Below are 20,396 nucleotides of genomic sequence, written 5' to 3'. Positions count from 1 at the left end.
TTGCACGATTCAAGTAGGAAAGTAATATCGGTGAAAAATCGACGATCGAGTTTCTCGTTCGCATCGTTGGTAGCGAATCGACCGGAAAACTCGACGTTCGTCGAACAGATGGATATCGAGGGATCGCTTTTCCTTTCTCGTTGCGATAGTTACGCGTGGTTGCGTAACGATTAATTGCACGAAAGTCGATTAGGAAATCGTCGATCGACGCGGGGACGAATAAAGGGCCGGGCCAGACACGCGTCGCGATTGTTCGATCGTGAGATGCGGCATTCGATAAACGACAAGAGATAAAGGCGACGGAGAAAGAGGCTCCTCGACGTCCTGCGACGCGCACAAAACGTTTAATCATTCGTCGCGCGCCGATAAAGTCGATCAATCATGCCGGGTTTGTCGAATCCAATCGACTCGTAATTAATCGATAGAACCGTTTAATTGGTCGTGGCATTTGCCTGCCTCTTGTTCTCTTATTTTCTTCCCCTTTCGATCCCCCCCTATCGCGGATTCGACGCTTTCGAAATCGCGAAATCATCCTCCTCGGTTCGTTTCCGTGTTCTCGGTTTTCCCTTGCGAAACATCTTCGAGAGAACTTTGACATTTAGTTTTTTAAACAAAAAACCAACAGAGCAAGCGTCCCAGATAATTCAAGAACTTAGCAAGAATCAAAATGTCGATCTATGAAAGAAATCTGGCCCCATTCGGATAACTGCAACTCCGTGATTTCCTTTAATCTGTATAATGGCTCGCGATTCGGATCTTCCGCGGCAGTGGAGCGAATTCTAGTGGTACAGGCTTATCAGTTATCGGGTGCAGGCTCAACAGCACACCTGTCTCAAGGTAGCGGAGCGCGTGGGAGTTAAGCTGAGAACTTGTTTCGAGGATAATCCGCTTTTGCGCATTATTCATCGCGGTTATATTTGCTCGAAGACCGCTTCATTATATCGGTGGTTGCTGTACTCTGATCGAGTGTCGCGACAGCGTCATTACGTGCTACCGGGGATCGTTTGCGCAGAATTTTTCACGCTTTTTCGATCTTAAAATATACCTTCTACGTTCGTTTCTCAGCTAGCTCTCGAGCACGTCTCTTCGCAGAAACTCGTACGCGTTCAAAGCACACCGCGTCTTTCTCTCGCTTCCTGATAGCAGTTTTCAAGCCGTTGTTTCGACTCGTGCAACCCAACAATCGACGCGCACTATACGCCCGTACGCTTCGAACGCTCTTAAAGACTTTGCCTGCAAATTGGTACTCTGACGTGTCTGTGCATATCGTCTACGAACGCGGTATCCGAGAAATGGGGCGAGAGATCCAATTACCGAACAGACAACTAATTTTGTAAAAATTAAGATTGCAAATAGGAAGTAGGGCAATAATCTGTTCGCAAAGTATGGAAAATAATTGATAGAAATAGGTGTTTCAAATCATCGTTATATGTCCGGTAATCGAGCCTCTTAGTGGTTACGTTTTAAATAATAATAAGTTTAAAAGATGTCGTGGATCGAAAGAGTGGTGGTTTGGAAAAGTATCCGTACAAAGATCGTCGATAGGGATTCGCATAGCGGCGGCGTATCCGTTCGCTATTTTTGTCAACGCGAGCGCAATATTTCTCGGGGATCGCTGAATGCCCAAGAGACCCACATATCTGACAGCCGTTTCCGCCAATTGGAGTGCAACGCTCGCGGGAGATTGTTGAAACCCGTTCAAGAAATCCGCGTCCACCTAATCGTCCGAGCATTGAAAAAGTGGCTTGCCAAATGCTCGCACCCGAGGATAGTGGCCGCGTCGAGCAGTGAACGCGCGTTCAGGGAGACCGGAAACTGTCGCCTCTTCTCTCCCACCCCTGTCTCGTTCTCTCTTTCCTTCACCTCTCTCTCTGTCGTGTTGCACGGACCGACGGACGGACTTTCACGCAACGATCCGCGTTCCGATGTGCCGCAATAATCGGTCATTGCGAGAGAAAACTGTCGATGGGACGATCGTTTCGCGGCGACCGGCAGAAAAATTGTTCCGTGCACGCCGACCGGCTTCCGGTGTTCGCGTCGAATCATTTATACGCTCGAAAAGTCTATTTCGAGCAGATATCGATAGGATCGCTCGATGTATCGAGTAAATCGAAACAGATGCGCGCGCAGTCGCGACTCGGACCCGATCCCATCCATTTGCGCGGAATCTCCATTGTCAGGCTGCGCGAGGCAGCGGCATAGGAAAGAGTTATGGCCTGTTTTCCTAGGTGATAGAAGGTGGAGCAACCACCTTCTGTTCCAGCGGCGAACGAGCCCCGCGGTCCGACGTCACTTCCTTTACGGGCTCTCCTTCCACTTTATTCCTTTCTTTCGTCCCGGTGCAGCGGGAGGAGGATCGAGGGATCGGGCTCACCTGCCCCGCTACGGTCACTCGACTTCCGGTAACCCCAAGCGCTAGAGCCCGTGGCCCGCGGCCACGTAACCGTGACTTCTTCTCGTTGATGCTTCCGCTCCGCTTTTCTGGACGATTTCGCGAGACCTCCAGCAAATTCATTTCCCTTATTCATCAAAGAGTATACGCTATCGCTCATCCCCTTTGGATCGTCTTTAATAAATCGTTCATGTTTCCAAATTTTTGGAAAACTAGTCTGCTTGCCTCGATCTTGAAAGCAGACACTCCTCATCGACAGAAAATTTGGATATATCTTCTAAGGAAACACAACGGTATTATTGTTTCAAAGTGATCATATAGGGCAGAATACATAAGCAAAGAATGTAAGTATGCTTAAGGTAGCATAGGTGCAAAGGGTTAAGTAACTTTCGCGTGTTTATAATTTTTTTGCAATCCTCAGGGCTTTGGGGAACACAAGAATCGTCAGCTATCCGGTCCCCACGATTCGTCTCCTATTGTCCCGATAGCTCTATTGTAATTTCTGTGTACGGCGCGTGCTGAACCATCGACCCACGGTACCAGAAGGGTTAAAGAATCCGGATGATTCCAAGGACCTGGACAAATTCCTAGAGAAGCCGGGGGTCCGTTGGTTATAATTTTTGCGAGGAGTTTCTCACCGTTTCGCGACGTCTAAAAAGACGATAAGGGGCAAAAGAAGCAAACGAGCGAAAAAGATAGGTATAAAGGCTTCGAAGGAAGCGACGTGTTACGGATAGGCTATCCTACGGTTCTCCTAAGGAGCAGTTTCCACCGGCGAGGAAAGAAGCGTGCTTGCTCTGTTCTGTGTACTTCCCATCCTCGGACTCTTTCGTGCCTTATAAGTTTATGCGTTCTCACGCTCTCCATCCCACCTCTGTTAACTACACCTTCTGCGCACGGTCGCGTCTCTTTCAAACGATCTCGTCTTCCTTTTTCACCCGGTTTTGTAACGCGACCACGCACAACGCCGCGGCGGTCGGAAACGATTTTCGGAAAAAATTGCTTTCCCGAGTTTTCCCTCTCCGTTCGATACCGATGGAATTAAATATGTTTCATAGCACAGAACAGAGTTTACCCTAATGTACCATGTACTCCAAAACCAAAGGGTGAATTCGAGTTACGAGAAGCTAAATTTGGAGTGGAGAATCTTTAGTATCGAGGGGGTTAAATTTATTCCAAGGACAAGTTATCAAAAGTGCCCTTTGAATGAGCAAATGATGACCCCAGCGATCGCTACTTTTAATTTGACGGTAGTGATTTTCGAAAAGGCTGGACCGGAGGTCAGGTTGGCCAGTGGTGGGGGATCGCGGGGCTCCGGGTGTAGCATCACCATCGGCTTCCTAGTTATAATAAACGGCGTAAAAAACGGGGCAAAAACCTGCCCAGCCTTCGGCGAGGCTAAGAGCAGCCGTAGTGGAGGTTCTGCTCTGTATCAGCGCGTCCATCCGAGTCGGGCGTGTGTGTTTCCCTCTCGCGTTCTTCCCTCGCTCGATCACCGTAGGTGTTGCCGGACAAGAGCGGTGCCCTGGCTACGCTTCCTTCCTCCTGCGGTCGTCTCTCGTCCTCCTCTCGAATCCCTATTTCCACCCCAGCCGGTTTGTTCTTCTTTATCATCCAGTGTGTCATTTCTTCCCTGCTCTCTGCGTGCGTTGCCTATCTTATTATTCTCTCGGCGGTCTCTCGGGGCCGCGATCTGTAGCCGAGAGCTTTCTTGTTGCTCCTCTCTGCACCAGCCTCTCGCTCTCTCTGCGTTTCTCCTTCGCCCTCTCCTTCCGCCTTTATTAATATCCGCGGCCGCCTGATCGACGGTTACGATTTTCTCGCGCTGCCTTCCGGGTTCTCGGTCATCTGGCTACGCGAATAATATACGCTGTCCCCGATTACCATTAAGATCTTTCCTTTCGGCACGATTAATCCAGAAGACACGAAAATTGCTTACTGAAAACACCCCTGGGCTATCTTCCTATCATTAAAACTTTTAAAACCATATTCAATTTCATTTACAAGGAGAGTACGAGCCCTTGGGGTCACCGATTTTGTTCAAATTTTTCAGAATGGTACATTTCATTCCCTGTTAATCAGATCTTATATATTGTTCTATTTGAGAGTAATCCTTTTTCTTTGTTATTTTGTATCAATTTTTTACATACAAAAACGCATAATAAAGCTTAAGTAAATTACAGATAAATGTCTTCGCTGTTTCCAATTGTCATTCGTACAAGTATAGAATAGATCTTTGTTATAAAATAATAGGAACGTTCAAGCAAGAATAACACGAACCTTCAATTGCAAATATCTTAAAAAGCTATTGAATTACCATCGTGCATGAACTAAATCGGTGACCCCAAGAACTTGCACTCTCCTCGTCAGTCCGGAAACGAGAAAATCGGTTCACTAGAGTTGTTCTACTCGCGCAGAACTCGGACAAATTCTTAAAATAGATCCACTACGTCCGAAGATACGCCAAATAGATTATTCCATGGCAATTATTAGCCAAGGTGGTGGCGATCCAGTAAATTGAATCTATATCACGAGGTTGAATGATTATAGGAGGACAATCGATCGAACGAACTTGTCGCTTCGAAGCTCGAATTACACGATTCTAATTAACTCGTCGCAATCGTAAACCAGTGTTCGTACTAGACTCGTTGGACGTTCACGCGTGGGCGTTCGCTATGTTAAAAAGCTCGACGGGGCTGCAAGTTGAATTAGAACTTCTTAAACTTGTCAAGTTGAATCGAAGGAATTTCGCTGACACGATAACATAACGCGGTTGAATTCTTTCCCACGGCATAGTAAATATGAAACCAGTTCTTTCGTGAAATAAAAGAAATCGAAACAACTTGTCGCTCGATTTTATCTGCCTGTTTATTTAATAACACAGCGTCGACGCTGGCTCTCCTCGTCAAAAATTAAGTAGCCCAACCCGTTCTAATCGAGGTCTGTCAACATTTACAGACGTCTTTGAGGTATCGTTCGATCTGACCGAATTTTAATTAATAGAAACGGAACAAAAATCGATCGTTTCTCTGGTTCGCGCATGATTTATACGCGCCGTCGATCGTGCGTTTTCAAGTAGAAACTCGGACGAGGCGATCTCGATCCCCAGATTAAATCCTCCGGACGCGCTTTAACGAGGCGACTGCCAACTCGATTTCGCTAAACTTTTGCTGGACGCGACGCTCTCCGCTGTTTATTAATATCTTTATTAGCCGCGGAATAATTTAATTTAAATATAGATACCAAAGGCACGGGACAAAGTTGGAACTTTTCTCATTTTTTTCACGTAACCTTAAAAAAAAAAAAGATTTCCCCGTTCGCTTAAGAATCTCGTGCTTCGTTTGTGCACGCGAGGCGTATATTTGGCGCTGATCCGCGTATTTATCGTCTCCGCGCGGCGATTCGCGTCTGTTGCACCGCGATTAGGAAGCCAGATCCGAAGTGGACAAAGTCCTCGAATCGTTTTCCAGGCTAATTTATCGGAACGAACGCCGCGCAACCGGTTGGCGAAGAAGGCTTGACGCAGCAGAGGGCCGCGCGTCCCGGATGATTATAGCCGCGTAAAACAAAGTAAAATATACACGGCGATCGTTAAAGGTTGGCTCTAAACCGCCGTAGGATTGTCCCTGCATGATTTCGACGAACCGATAGCGAATCGTTGTCCCGCGAAAGGAACGCTAATTGCTCGATTTGCTCGGCGCACACTGGATCTAAATACGATACCGATCCCTTTCGATCGTGAAAACTTTCCGCGCTCTGTCCACCCGTCGAAATCGTTCCTTATCTATGCGAATACGTAACGATTCGACCGTTGGTTTCTGTTCTGGTGCTCGCATATTTTGTTGATCGAGAGAGTTTCCGTTTGAATGGAAACTTTGAAAGGTAAGAAATCCCGATAGAAAGCATTTCTTTTTGTAATAATCCTAATGAAAGACAATTTTAAATAATCGAGCGTTCGAAAGCTTAGTTATTCTCACTTAAATTTTAACAAATAGTGTTAACAATAACGTGTACCCAAACTCGACTGGACAAATCTTGATAGGGCCAGAGAATTTGTAATGGTCATCGAGATTTGAGTATCGTAAGAAAGTGTGATCGTTGTGTGGAAATTTCTAATAAACCTAAGTATCGTTTATCCTGTTTTGTTGGAAAGGCAGCGACCGGTAGCTCGGTTAACCAGCGGTAAAAGTTTGGTCGCGTTCGCGGGGATATCGAGGCGAGTTTATGAATGGTCCTCTCCTGTGCCGGAAACGCGTCCCGTAAGAAATTTTTAGCCTTGCCCGCGAGCAAGAAGTTTCACATTAATCACACGCGCCGGCAACATCCTCTGCTGGCGTTTCAGCGGGAAAGAGACGGAGGGACTGGCAGAAATTACCGACGTTGTTAAATAGTGTTTGCGTTCGAGCGTTACACGTAATTACGTCTCGCCGCCACTCCGCCGAATGCTACGTGTTCTCGTCGATTATTCCCCGCTGAAACGGGTCTGCGCGGTATTACGAGGCGACTTCCGTGCCCCGGACGCTCTACGGCCACAGCGAATCTTGAATGAAACTCTTCTTCAAACGATTTCTATCGCCGCCTCTTGGGAACGGATCGCTACCAAGTAGGATAACGTTCGTTGCGCAATCGCTGTTGTACATCGTTCGAAGGAATTCGACGAACCTCGCCGGATAATTGTATTCCTCGCTCCACTCGAACCGGATCTAACTGTTTCCGATACCCGTACATCAATAGCAATTAAACGGAGGAAAAACTCGAAAAATTGGGAATTTTCCAAGCCTATAACAAACTTTGTGAAAATGCTTACTATATGGATACTCGTGAAATCGATGGTGGGGATGGTCCTTCCGCTTTTATCGAGCAGTTGACCCTAGGTTAGGGATTTTTTTCAACACCTATGGAAACGGTAAATCAAACTCTGCGAAAGTGGTTATTGCAAGGTAATTAAAGTTAATACAATTTGTTATTTTCCTGACAACCGATCGATAAGGCGTGAAAAAATCGATTAATAGACTACCGGTCGATAAACTGTTAAGACGGAGCAGAAACTCGATCACGAACGCGAGCACGACGATCCCTGGGGCCCGGTGAGCGCGTGTTTCTTTTTCGTTGTTTTTTTTTTCGCGGACGTCGCGACGTCAGCGGCAGCGAGAGGCAGAAGGAAAAGCGCGGCTGGGTGGGGGTGGTTTGGTTCCGAGGCAGGCAGAGAGTAACCCGGGTGAAACGCGTGTGGGGCCGCGGCATGAATGAACGAGCGGACCGAATGAAGGAACGACCGACGGGGCGTCGGTGTGCGAGCGTCGGGACGCGTTCACGCGCGCCTCGAGGCCTCGTACTTACACGCGAGCGAGCGATCGAGCGCCGACTCGTCGGTCCGGCGAGCGGGTGGAAACGGGTGGAAGCGGGTGGAAGCGGACGGAGGAGACAGATACAGAGAGGCCTCGCGCGGTAAAGTGAAAAAGATGAATGGGCGAAGGAGGCGGTTGGACGATGACGGACGTATGCGGCGAGTCGAGTCGAAAGGAGCACCGCGACGCGAACGGACGAGGACGGAGGACGTCGCGGAAGAGGCGGTTGGACGAGGAGGAAAGTTTTGCGAGCGTACGACGACCGCCGGGAAGGGGTAAAGAGGACGGAGGAAGGAGAGAGAGGGACCGAGTGGGCGAGCAAGATGGCTGAAGTGAGACGGTCGGCCGACGTGTGCGCCGACGCCAGTGTGAGTTTACCGCGTCGACGGGAGAGTATTCATTCATAAAAGTAACCGTGGAGCGAGGCTAGGCGAGCGTGCACCGGGATTGGCGGGGACCCGACCGAGAAACAGTCGACCGTCTATCCTCTCTTTTCCTCCTTGCTCGTCGCTCCGTTCGCCCTATCGGGCCCGATTATCTCTTTGTCTTGGGTGTCTGGTGCCGGTTACCTGGGACTTTTCGTGGTTTTTTCGCCAACGAGAGTCTCTCTCTGGCCAGCTTTCGGCCAGAATTTCGTTACGCCTTTCCAACCGGGATCACCCCGGAGCTCCAGATTTTCGAGTCCCTCGAGTCTGTGTATTTTCGTTTGCCGCGCCGTGACTCGAGTTTCAAATATCCTCGAGGACAGTCCGGAACACGACGAACGGGGGGTTTTTAGAGGCCACGCCTCGCGAGGAGTAACGCTGGTTAATTACAATTTGCTCCCAACAATTGCACCATGGATGTCGCGATCGTCAGGTATCGATGATTGCATAGTGATGAGTTTGACGCGTTATATATTTAAAATAATTCCAATTCTATGAGCCGTAAACGGTGGACGATGGCTCGATATCGTCGCCCCCCGACAGATCGTGATACGTGTTGCACAAATCAGTCGATCGATTAGAGTAACTAGGCGAGCGCTCCGAAGGGAGTCTTTCTAATTCGCATTATCTCAGCACGCGTCCCGAGTAATATGGTTGTCTTTGCCCCCGGCCTCCGTCGGTCGTTCTCTTCCACGAGGCACACGGTGTACGTACTGCGCAGCCTGATTAGCCATCCGTGACAATTTAACTCTACCGACCGGCCTTTTTCGCGACCAACCTGTTCTCATCTCTCGTTCGGCCTTGCCAGCCGTATTTTCTCCGTGTTTCAGCACGGAAACGAAGGCCATTCGCCATCAGGGTGCTCTCTCTTACTTTTTATCGACTCCTCGATTCTTCGAGCTTGAATATTTTTCGAGTCTCTAACCCCGCAACATTTAGGCTACGCAGACTCCTATCTCGAGAATTTCAAGTAGCATAGTCGAGCATTTGCGAGTTCCCCGGACAGATCGAGACGAGATTCGATCCTCCGGGTTGTGAATGAACGTGCAACGGAGTCCGAAGGACGAGGAATAGCCCACGGTGCGCCATCTCCATCTCCTCCGTCGGGTCCGCTGCCCCACCTCGCTTGGTTCGAGTAAACTCTCGATCCCCTCTTGGCCGGTGTTCCGTCTTCCTCTCTTGTTCTTCCCTCCACCACGGATCCTCCTCCACCTCCAGCTCGTTGTAGCGCGCGCGCTCGCGCTCTTACCTGCGGAACGCGGTCGTACGTGCTCGACGGTGGCGCTTCGGCCCGTACAAACTCTCCCGCTGCTCTCGCGCTCGATCTTCGATTCCTCGATCCGGCGAAAATCCGAAAAGTCCGCGACAGGCCCGCGCCACGAGCTTCGAAACTCGCGGTTCTCGCGTGTGCGCGTGTGTGTGCGCGTACGTGTGTGCGCGTCCAGGGCGCCACTGTGCGGGGCCGTGGTTGAGCCCCGGAGTGACCAGCGTCGTCGTCACGCGTTTCCCGGATCCGCAAAATCGGAGCAGCCGAGAGACAAACTGGAGCGAGACGCGGCCGTATTTTCGTACCTCGGCCGAGAAAGGTCTCTCTTTCCGCCCTGGACCCCTCCTACTCGGCCGGTTGCGCAACCAGGTATTCGGAAATAGCCCCGTGGGTCGCGGTTATGAATTGATAGCAAACACATGCTGGACACGCACCGCGGACCCGACGACCGGCTTCCTACGCGGCCTCGTGCTTAGCCCGCTCTTCGCTCAGTACCAGTCTCACCGAGCTTTTCACCTGTCCGCCAGCCAGTTTATCCCGTCGACCGATGTACGCTGCTGCTACTCCTCGCAGCGGCAGTTATCGTTGCAAGGTTGTCGTCCGTGAAACGACAACGTGCACGACCACCGTGACAACCGACCACGACTACCACCGACTCTGCGATTGACCGTGACTCGAAAACCTACCGATTCCCGGCGCGACAGCGAGAAGAGGAAGCGCGAGTCGCGGGGTTTTGGAGCACGCGTCCTTGACCGGCGGACGATCTAGCATGGGACAGAAGAGGCGATCGGTAACGATTGATCGCCGCGATGTCGTGACGATCGATCGCGATCGGTGAGCCCGAGCTTTCGGGTTCGATGGATCTGGCGTTCTCGCGGAGACCGTTTGATGGCTGTTTCGCTTGGCGTCGTGGTCGTTTGCAGTGATGTAATATATCCGAGCGCGCGCGCAGCGAAAATACGCCGCGGAACCGCCTCTGCACGGGGCGTCGAGTGAATGACAGTGATCCGGGGATTCGTGTATGTACAGTGAGCACGCGAGGACAGCACTCATGTACGTTGACTACGGCGGCGACGCTTATGCCGGAATGGGAATCAAGGCCATGAAGTCCTTTGCCAGGCCCAGAGGTACGGAACCGCGTCCCCCTTTGTTGGCGAACCCACTCGCCGTTCCTGATGTTACCTTTTGTTCCGTGCTCGCACCACGCGAGAACACGCTCACTCAACATTTACTCACATTTTACTTTTTTTTTTTTTTGTCATAGTTATAGATTCCATTATTTTTTTTTAACGCGTATGCGTCGTGTTTCCATTTACTAATTTGATAGACATCAACATTAAGTAAAATAATTCAGTTGGGATTGAGAGTCCACTTAAGGGTTAAACGAATATTTTATTAGCTTGCTCTTGCAATATCAATGAAATATACTCGCATTGAATGCTAAAAATATTAACATTTTAGAAACAAATACGGAAGAATGACTGAAAGATAAGTATTATCTGGATCCTGAAAGACCCACCAACTAGGAGCCCCGTTTGCATTGATTCAATCATTCTTTTTTACACAATTTATGTTTATAGAATCCCACTTCGATTCAATCTGGCTTTCAAAATATTTTTACCAATTCTGTTACGTTCCAGAATTTGTACATCAATTTGACTCCGAATCTCAAAAAACATTAGCCATTCCCTTACAATGTATGCTGTATTTTTATTTGGTAACAATGGATACGCCTATTTACGTAGATCGTTGCATTAATTTAGAGTTTAAAGTATGCGTTTTAAGTAGACTACGGATCTTTATGCAAATTCATTGCACCCTCGAACCTACGAATGGAGATTTTGGTACCGGATTCCGAACTCGGTTCGAGCGAGAGCGAGACAACGCTGAGCCGCGAGATTCGCGGCAATTGACAAAGTTAAAACGCTTAGGATGTCGCGAAGGCGTGATGATTGAATCTAAACGATCCCTGGCAATTTATTTCTGTTCGCGCGGCGGTGGTGTTCGCGCGTTAGATTGAAAACCGTGGGCTATTGACATTCTTGAAATCGTCGGAGCGTCGTGCGATCGCGCTCGAACGTAACGCCGGCTGTTCGTAATTTATTTCCGTTCGGGCTTGTTAATTTGAAATTCATGGTTATCGGGATTCTTGAAATCGTTCGAGTGTCGCGCAGCTATTACGGTTCGAACGGTTTTCCGTCCATTCTGGTCGCACGCGTTGCTCTGAAAATTGTGGTAATTGTCGCGCTTAAAACGCCTCGTATGTCGCCGAGGCGCGACGCTTGAATCTAAACGCACTTTGTTAATTTATTTCTGCGCGGACGTAGCCTTGGAAATCGTGACCGTGATACCTGAATCGATGATTCGTTTCTCTCCGATCGCGCTGCACCTTCGAGTATCCGAACTGTCGAAGTGCTTTGCAAATACACTTTTATCGAGTTTCGCAACGCGTACACCAATTATCCGAAAGTTTCCCAAAGCTGAAAATAGCGTACGAGAGGTCATCAATTATCCGAGCGATGGGAGCCTCGCTCGGACAACGGGACGCTCCGATAATTGATGTTCGGATACGGGAGTCCGGCGTCGCGCTATTTTTAGCATTGGAAATTTCAGTACGGCGCTGTTCTTGAATGAAATACCTCGACCGCGTCAATTTTAATGAACCCACTAATCCTCGTCGCGCGGCACGCTTCTTCGAGCTGAAAGCTAACCCTGACTTTGAGGCTGGATGCCCCGTAATCGCTCCTACTCGCGGCGGATTAACGAGCGACCAGACCAGTTTATGGTCGCGCGAACGTCACTTAGGACCCCGACAGATCGCGACAGATGTCCACGACCACGCAGGAGCCCAACCTGCATCCTGCAGGGACTCCTCTTCCGGGGCTGGGACGACCTCTGACCCTGACACGCTCCCTACAAGCACGAGCCACCGCAATACACTAGGGAAATCTCTTGTTTCTTAACATTGGAACTATCAAAGTGGTCAAAATGACCCGTAATGATTCGTAATTTGTAACATTAAATTCTATCGCACTGCACATTTCCTTCAGTATCTATCGTTTTGATTTGTTCGATAGTTCCAGCGTTAGTTTTGCCCTGGAATTTTTTATGACAAATGTCTAAAGTCTCTCCAAACTCCAATTTAATTTTTTTTATATAATTGAGAACGTCCAGTAAGCACAATATAATATCGGGTTTATATTTCCGTAAAAAGAGAACGCGTTTAACGAACGCTAGAATCAGATGATTGGCTAGAACGAAAAATGTCGGAAAATCGGAGCAACATCTTAAGCTGTTAACGATCGAACATATTCTCGAGCATCGCATAGGCGTGCCTCGAGAAACTTGATACTAAATAAGGAAGCCGTAAGAAGGGATCAAGAGCGAGCGTTAGATTTTATTAGCTCGAGGATAGTAAAACAATTTATTCGGCCATTAGGAGTTTGAAAATGGAAATTAGCCAGTCTTCCTACGAGCTTCCAATGTTAGCATATTGAAATCGGCCGGGAATACGATCGCGATTCGCGGAAGGCCAGGCGCAGAAGTTTATGTTGAATATTCCCTAATGAAATTCGATACTCGAGCGTGTCGTCTAACAACGCTTGTTCAATATTCCTTTTTTACATTTCTGAATTCTTTATTAATTTCACAAGCTCGCTCCGTCCGCTGTACGATAAAAACCGGAACTTTACGATGATTTAACGTATTCGCGGAAATATTGCTCCGCGTAAGTAATTGTTAGTTCGTATTGCGTTTTTCCTGTTTGTCTTGAAAGGGCCCCAAGCAGGATTCCAGGCGTAATTCGAAGGAATTTGTCGAAAGAGGAGAAACTGGCTCGAAATTGATTCTCGTTGTGGTTGATATACGTCCACGGTTATTTATACCGAAAGTTTAGCTGGAAGTGCATCTGCTGAAACGCGGGTTAATGATAAATCTCACGGGTGGATTACAGCGGTGCGCGCGAGCGTGCGATGCGAGCGTTTCTCGGGCTAAGTAGGGGATATATCTCGAGCGAAGAGGCTATCCGGCGATGCTGCTTCCTGGCAACCGGTTCCAGCGAATGGCTTGATCCGTTTTGTTCATGTAGATATCACCGAGTCGAAGACGAATTCGCCTGGAACGCGTGCTCTTTTTCCACCCAACTACCCAGCCACTCTTCCTTGAAATCGCGGCTGCTCTCAGCGATCCCTGCACCAAGCACCAAACAAAATAACTCAAATTGGTTGCAGTATCCATCGAGCAAAGTGGCCCGCTTCTTTAAAGCGTCAATAAATAATTAAACGTATCAAAAATATATTTACGAAGGTAAATGTACGTAGAATTGCGGTAATAATCTTTGGTTAAAAAAATAAAAGAAATTGCATCCTATGCAAAAGAGGTCATCTCGCTCGAACTGCCCTTATTTGGTAATTAATTATTATAATTAGTTTTTTGTGAAATTTAACCCTTTGCACTCTACTGTACCTTCTAAGGAAACACAACGATTATTATTGTTTTAAAGTGATTATATAGAACAAAATAAGCGGGGAATGTAAAAAAAGGTTTGTTTGGAGCATTTACTATTTATTTCGTAAGAAAGTGTGCTCGAGTTAGTAGTAGGTGATCGAAGAAAAGTCTCGGAATGCAGAGGGTTAGAAATACCCTTCGTGGAACCATTTATGCTACAGTTGGCTATATTTAAGATTGATGGATTGCTAGTCGTACCGTAAAAATTTCGAGGAAAGCCGTGGCGATTTAGACGGCGAGTGTACAGCAAACGAGCACACTCCATTTTGGGTCAGGACGAGAAAATGAAATTGCCCCGTCGTTTGGCCAATTATTCGCGATCGGGCCCGGTCGAAACGTTGATTGCGTCCCGTGTAACGAGATTAATATTTTTATAAAAAGTTCATTTTCCGCTGGTTGCACCCGGTTGCGCGTTCGATGCCGTACGAAAGTCGCGTTCGGAGTACTCCGGTGCTAATTGCGGTTTTGGACCGAGCAATTTGCGTCGAGGCAACGATTCGATCGCGATCGAGCACGGATAACGAGCAAAAAGGGGGGCGACGACGCTGGTTTATCGCGATACACGGCGCCCGAACTGAAAACGTTATCCTCCGCTTGTAATTTTCCTTCCTCGAAAACTATCCCGACGACCTCGCGAATTAATAACCGCGAGATACGTGAAAGCGACGCGAGCCCTCTCCGACGGCAGCGTTCCGATAAATTTCACGAAACAGGCAACGTCTGTCGGTCGATTTTGTTAAATTTTGTAGAGGACCGCCTTGAATCCTCGGAGGAAAATTATAAAATACGAGGGTTCGTATTTTGACGAATAAATTCGCCGAGCCTCTTCTGGATGGCTGACAAATAAATATCGTTACGCGTCGGAAACCTGAATATTCATTGGGGGAAAAAAATAAATAAGTTATTTCGTGACTGGCACCCGTGCGAAGAGGTAGGGTCGGTGTATCATTTCATCCAACGCCACCGTGGCAATTAACGTGTTTAATTCCACGATACGTAAAGAAAATATCGCCCCAACTTGTACATAGTGATGCATTTTTCTTCGGTCGTGGTCCCTTTCTAATCTCGACAGCTCACGCAATTTCATTTTTCTCGTCGCGCGATTTCGCGAAATGCGACGAGAATTGCGCTGCCGGCGACGTGTACCCTGCACGAACTCCTAGAACAATATATCATTCGTCGCGAGCCGCTTTCTATTAATAATCGCGGCCACGTTGATGTTGGATCGATCGTGCTTCGATATCTCGAACCGATCGATCCACCATTTCTGCTCTATCGATATATTCGATACGGTTGCCATTCGTCGATTATCGTTCGATCCTCGATAGATGTATCGAGGATTTCGGATCGATAATCGCAGAGAAAACTGCGTGTGTAACCCTTCGATTTAGAAATAGTTTCTCGTTTAACTCCTTGACACACGATTTGTTTTGTTCGTACAAGAAATGGCCACGAAAAAGAACTCGATGATGAGACACAGTCAACTTATTTCTCATTTTGGTGATAAAATAGAGGGTGTTTTCAACAAACCAGAAATAGGTAAACAGCTGTAATTCCAAGTAAGACGACCTTTCGCATGGGATGCAACTTTTCTTTTTCAAATGTATGTAACTTCGCAAATATATTTTTGCAATCCGTATAAGGATTATATTTACCAAGAAGACAATGTCCCTTTTTAAAAATTTACACAGCTAGAATTACGACACTGAAAAGTGGACCATTTCGCCCGGAATCCGGAATTAGAGCAAACAGAGTAAACATTGACCCTCCCCAGGTCCATAAACGCTCCCCCAGGTTCCAAAATGTAGGGTAGATCCCGAGGAGAGCCTCGTCCAGGATCCACCTGCTTACGAGGTGCTCGATCCCATCTCTACCGTCGCTGGAAACCGAAACTCGCGCTCCAGAAAATAAACCGCTCGCCGGGCGGATTCTCGTTTTCATCGGCTTGTTATCTAAAAGCGACGGGGGTACCCGCGTCCCGGTTAATTAGCGACCCGTTTAATATTCAATATTCCCCGTCGGATTTTCTCGGTGGAAAAACCCTGGGCCCCGATGGAGCCCAGTAACGAAGCACGGAGCGCGCGACCACGCCGGAACGATAACCGATTCACCATAATCGGGCCGTTTTATCGGGCACGAGCAGGGAGAACCGAGCGGCTAATCAGCCGTGGCACGATAATTGGTCCATGGGTCGCAATCATGCTCGTCGACGTCGCGAGTATGGTCCACGGCGAGGCTGTGTGAGAGCGTGTGCACGCGAACGAGCGTCCTCGTGAACGGATCTGTCGTCGTGGTGGCGGAGCGCCTCAGGAAGTTGGCTAGGCCGCGCGTCTGCATTATCGCGGGACGCACGCCAGCTTGCCCGCTATCTCGGCGAAACACGCGGCTTCTTGATAATCGCCCGGCTAACAATGCTCCTGCCACTTGTTGCCGCCAGCTACGGCCAGCTACCACTACAATCACGCCTTCAAAATCTCCCTTGGATCCCTCCGGAATCTTCCTCTTCATCTCTCCCTGCCTCCCCTCAAACACAACGAAACGCGTCTTTTATCGATCAGAATCTCCCCTCTCGATTTCTCAACATTTTCAAATTTGTTGCACGTATTTTCATCGAAACTCGTCAGGTTGAGATTTTCCTCCTGGATCCTCCAGAATCTTCGTCTTCATCTTTCTCCACCTCCCATCGATCAGAATCTACTCTTCTCCTCTCTCCATTTCTCAACATTTTCAAATTTTTTGCACGTATTTTCATCGAACCTCGTCAGGTTGAGATTTTCCTCCTGGATCCTCCAGAATCTTCCTCTTCATATTTCTCCATCTCCCATCGATGAGAATCTACTCTACCCCCCTCTCGATTTCTCAACATTTTCAAATTTTTTGCACGTATTTTCATCGAAACTTGTCGCGTAGAAATTTTCCTCAGGCTGAATGAGCTTGCTCCTGCTTCGTCTCGAGAGTCATTATCCCGCGGATCACAGTGTTTTCCGAGCGCTTCCGGTCGCGTAACTGATTTAACGGGCGCAACACCCGTCGTTAAAGCGTATTAACACGTCGAAGCCGTTGCTATCGTACTTTCCCCCGATCGAGCCGCCGTGAAACAAGGACTGGAAGAACTTATCGGAACGACAGGGATTTTACGGTGCTCCCGGGGCTTTCTTTCTGGACTTTACAGACCGCTTTGCAATCTTCCAGATAACGCGACCGCGGTATTGTGGTACTGGTGAATCAGTTTCCTGCAGGATTGCGTCACTACGTGGAAAAGGAGATCCCGAAGTATAGATTATTAGATCATAGATTCGTTTCCAATAGGGGGACCAACAATTGGCTCAAGAATAAACGAGAACGATAAGTTCGCACCTATGCTAAAATTGGGAATAACATTGACCCCTCGACGTACTATTTAATTTCAAATAATTTGATTTCTTTTATGAATACCTCGTAAATGTAAAAACGAGTGAGTAGCCTCATGATTGCGAAACTTGACATCAAGAACTCATCTCAGACTCGTCATTGTATAAGGGATTAAGAAACAGCGAGGACAACCTGACATTTGTGCAGAGAACCCCTTAGTGACAACCCAAGTTTGAGTTATGGAATTATAGATTGGTTTCGAAGAGTGGTGCAGAAGGAGTAACTCGAACAACATTAAGTTCTCCCGCGGGGCGGCTGTTCTCGGAAGCAACAGTTCACGAAAAGGTTTCGAAGCATCGCGGCATCAGATAGTCGCGAGAGGTATTGTTCGCGAGATTGAAGACGAGTGATCGGGTTCGAGGTCCGTTTGGACGCCATGCGGCGAAAGGCGTGGTTGGGAAGGCCATTAGAATCACAATGTACCGCGTGCAAACAAACTGCTGTGCCGTGGCGAGATAGATAAGCTTTATCTGGCCGGATAGCTCTGGTCAGTCCGTTCGGGGAAAACCGCAGAATATCCAGAACGCGAGTCCTTGGTCGTTAACGAGGGCGCAGGATGTCGATCCACATGTTCTCCGCGTAATCGACCACGAATCTTTCCTATCGAGACACTGCAAAACTTTCCATCCTTCCAACATGTGCATTGGGTGGTCCTTTATATGTATTTCTTCTTTTTCACATATGTCACACGATATCCACAATATTTATCAATATTTAAGAATGGCAGTCGTCATAGACACGCAAATGTTCAACGCGTCAGAATTATTAAAATTTTTTAAACAGAATTCGAACAGCGTTTCGGTGCGCCTTGTCCAATTTATTACAGTGGAAAAATTCGAAGCCAGTGATTTGGTCGTCGATCGACACTCTCTGAGAAATTTTTGAGAGGCCAAGAAAAGCGGCTTTCCCACTAATTTTGGGGAAACGTTTCCCTGTTCCTCGGTTTAAATATAGGCTGACCCTCGGTCGGCCCGAATTTATACGGTTTTTTTTAGGGGGGAGGGGGATAAACGGTCCCTCTCCTTGTTGTACGGTGGGGTGAGTTCTCCCCGGGCTGGGCCACGTCGGGACGCGTCTCGAGGCTCGAAGCAACAGGTGCACGATGCTCGCGTGCACGCTAAATACGCTCCAAAACGCCGACGACCATTAGTTGTACTAATTAACGCGATCGACAGTTTGCAGCTCGATTAACCGCGGCTGGTTTCCGTCCCTATCGATTAACGAAACACGGCCATCGCGATCGGTGAGTTCAACGATCTCGAGAAAAACCTGAAAATGACAGCGTTCGGGCAGACTGTAATCAAAACGACATTAAATTCTTGTGATCGGTATATTAACACATTTCCAGCTTCTGCAACGCCCCTTGCGTGACGTTATTTTTAAACGTTCGTAAACCGTAAAAATAACTGCGAATGACAAAATCGTCGAACGAAATGTAAAAGTCCACTTTCGGTTACCTGTACGTTCCAATTTAATACTCGTTTCTGTAATTGGACTCGTGGTAGCGAATTGTTTACGATAGACAAATAATACGACACTCCACTCGGAGTTTTTAAAGTCTCATTAGGAGGGAAGTGTCGATTAGAAGCACGAACGATTACGATTTTCTGTCGAACCGAGACAAGGGAGCTCGCAGATCGGTACCTCCAGATGCCATAATCGCCGCAAGTTTCCCATGGGGCCATTGTGTCGCTACTCTGCCGCTTGTGTAAACTCCTTCGGCCTTTTGTACGCCTTTATTGCTGGTGGAAACCGCTCCTAGGAAACGGTATCGCTCGTCTTGTTGGCAAACGTTTCTTTCGATCGGTGAAATTTCGCTTGTTCGATCTGTTTCAAGAAAAAATAAATTACCACGTTCTCGAAATAATTCTTTCAACGCTAGTTTTACGTCGAACTGACCAGTTTCAAATTCCATATTTACAGAACTCGTAAATATTTCTATTTTTTAAAAAATCGCATTTTATTCATTTATTAACGGGTATTAAACCCTTTAGTACAAAGATGTAATATGCAAGGAACTACAGATGTGGATGTACATAGTCAAACATTATCGCTTAGTGAATGTAACAAAATAAATTAATTTACAATATGTTGCAAGGATAATCTTAGATAATTTTAGCGTGATCCTCGAAACGATGGGCTTTGACAAAAATATTTTTTTTACCTAAAATTACCAGATAGATCAAATTTTTGGATTCGATGGGAAGCAACGTTTAGGTCGAATCGAAATGGGTAAAATGTTCGCGAGGATGTTCGTACATCGTCGAAATAAGAGAGTGGAAGATTTTGGAGGTACGCCACGCAGGCTAGTAGTTTGTTCAGGACAGCTGCCGCAGTTGTTTGGCTGCTGAGTATATTCCAGAGTCGCCGTGGAAAGAGGGATAAGCCAGAAGACGTTGCCAGCACGTGCCCCGTGTCCGTTAAACTCATCTACAAACTTACGCCCGGCGTGTTCCACATGGTAGGGAAAAAATTACGACCCCGTAAGCAGCCGGGGCCGGATCGTTTTTTAATTCTCTACGGCTTTTCGAAGCAGCGCGCACGCGTCGAGAAAAATTTTCGATCGTCGAATTTTCTCTTCGAGACGAGTCCTACAGCCATAGTTTCCCCTACAATGCCCCAAGCTTTGCGTCGAGCTACACAACTGCGTTTAATTTGTTCAAGGGTAGGGATTATTCTTCGACATTTCGCGTCAGAAACAATAGAAACACCAAAGTTGGAAATATTCAAGACTTTCGAAGGTTTCGAAGTCGATTCGTTCACCTTCAACTTTATTTAAATTTCTGTGACATTCTCGTATAAAGAGACACTGGGTACGCAATATCTGATCATTGATTCTATTAATTGTTTCGGTGGAAACGTCCTACAAAGTAGCCACCTTGGCCGGAATGGCGAGGGTTGCACGATTGTCGAGAAACACGGATAAATAAATGGTAAATCGGAATTAAATTGTTCGTCACGCGACGACTCGTAGGAAAATTTCGATCGTCGGTGTGCTCGATAGCTCGCGAAGTCGCCGGGTAGTTAGCAATTATAAGCAGAAAAAT

General features: G+C 47.5%; 1 protein-coding gene across 2 annotated transcripts in view; it reads left to right on the top strand.

The window, feature by feature from the left end:
• LOC122400665 (ETS-like protein pointed) overlaps positions 1–20,396 on the top strand; it is a 128,509-nt gene that overhangs the window by 71,011 nt on the left and 37,102 nt on the right. The gene's annotated exons all lie outside the window — the stretch shown is intronic.

The sequence above is a fragment of the Colletes gigas genome, unplaced genomic scaffold, assembly GCF_013123115.1.
Source record: "Colletes gigas isolate AHSC1104 unplaced genomic scaffold, ASM1312311v1 Colletes_gigas_Sc00002, whole genome shotgun sequence".
Classification (NCBI taxonomy): domain Eukaryota; kingdom Metazoa; phylum Arthropoda; class Insecta; order Hymenoptera; family Colletidae; genus Colletes; species Colletes gigas.
The sequence above is the reverse complement of the archived record's forward strand: the minus strand, read 5'-3'. Positions and strand labels throughout refer to the sequence as shown.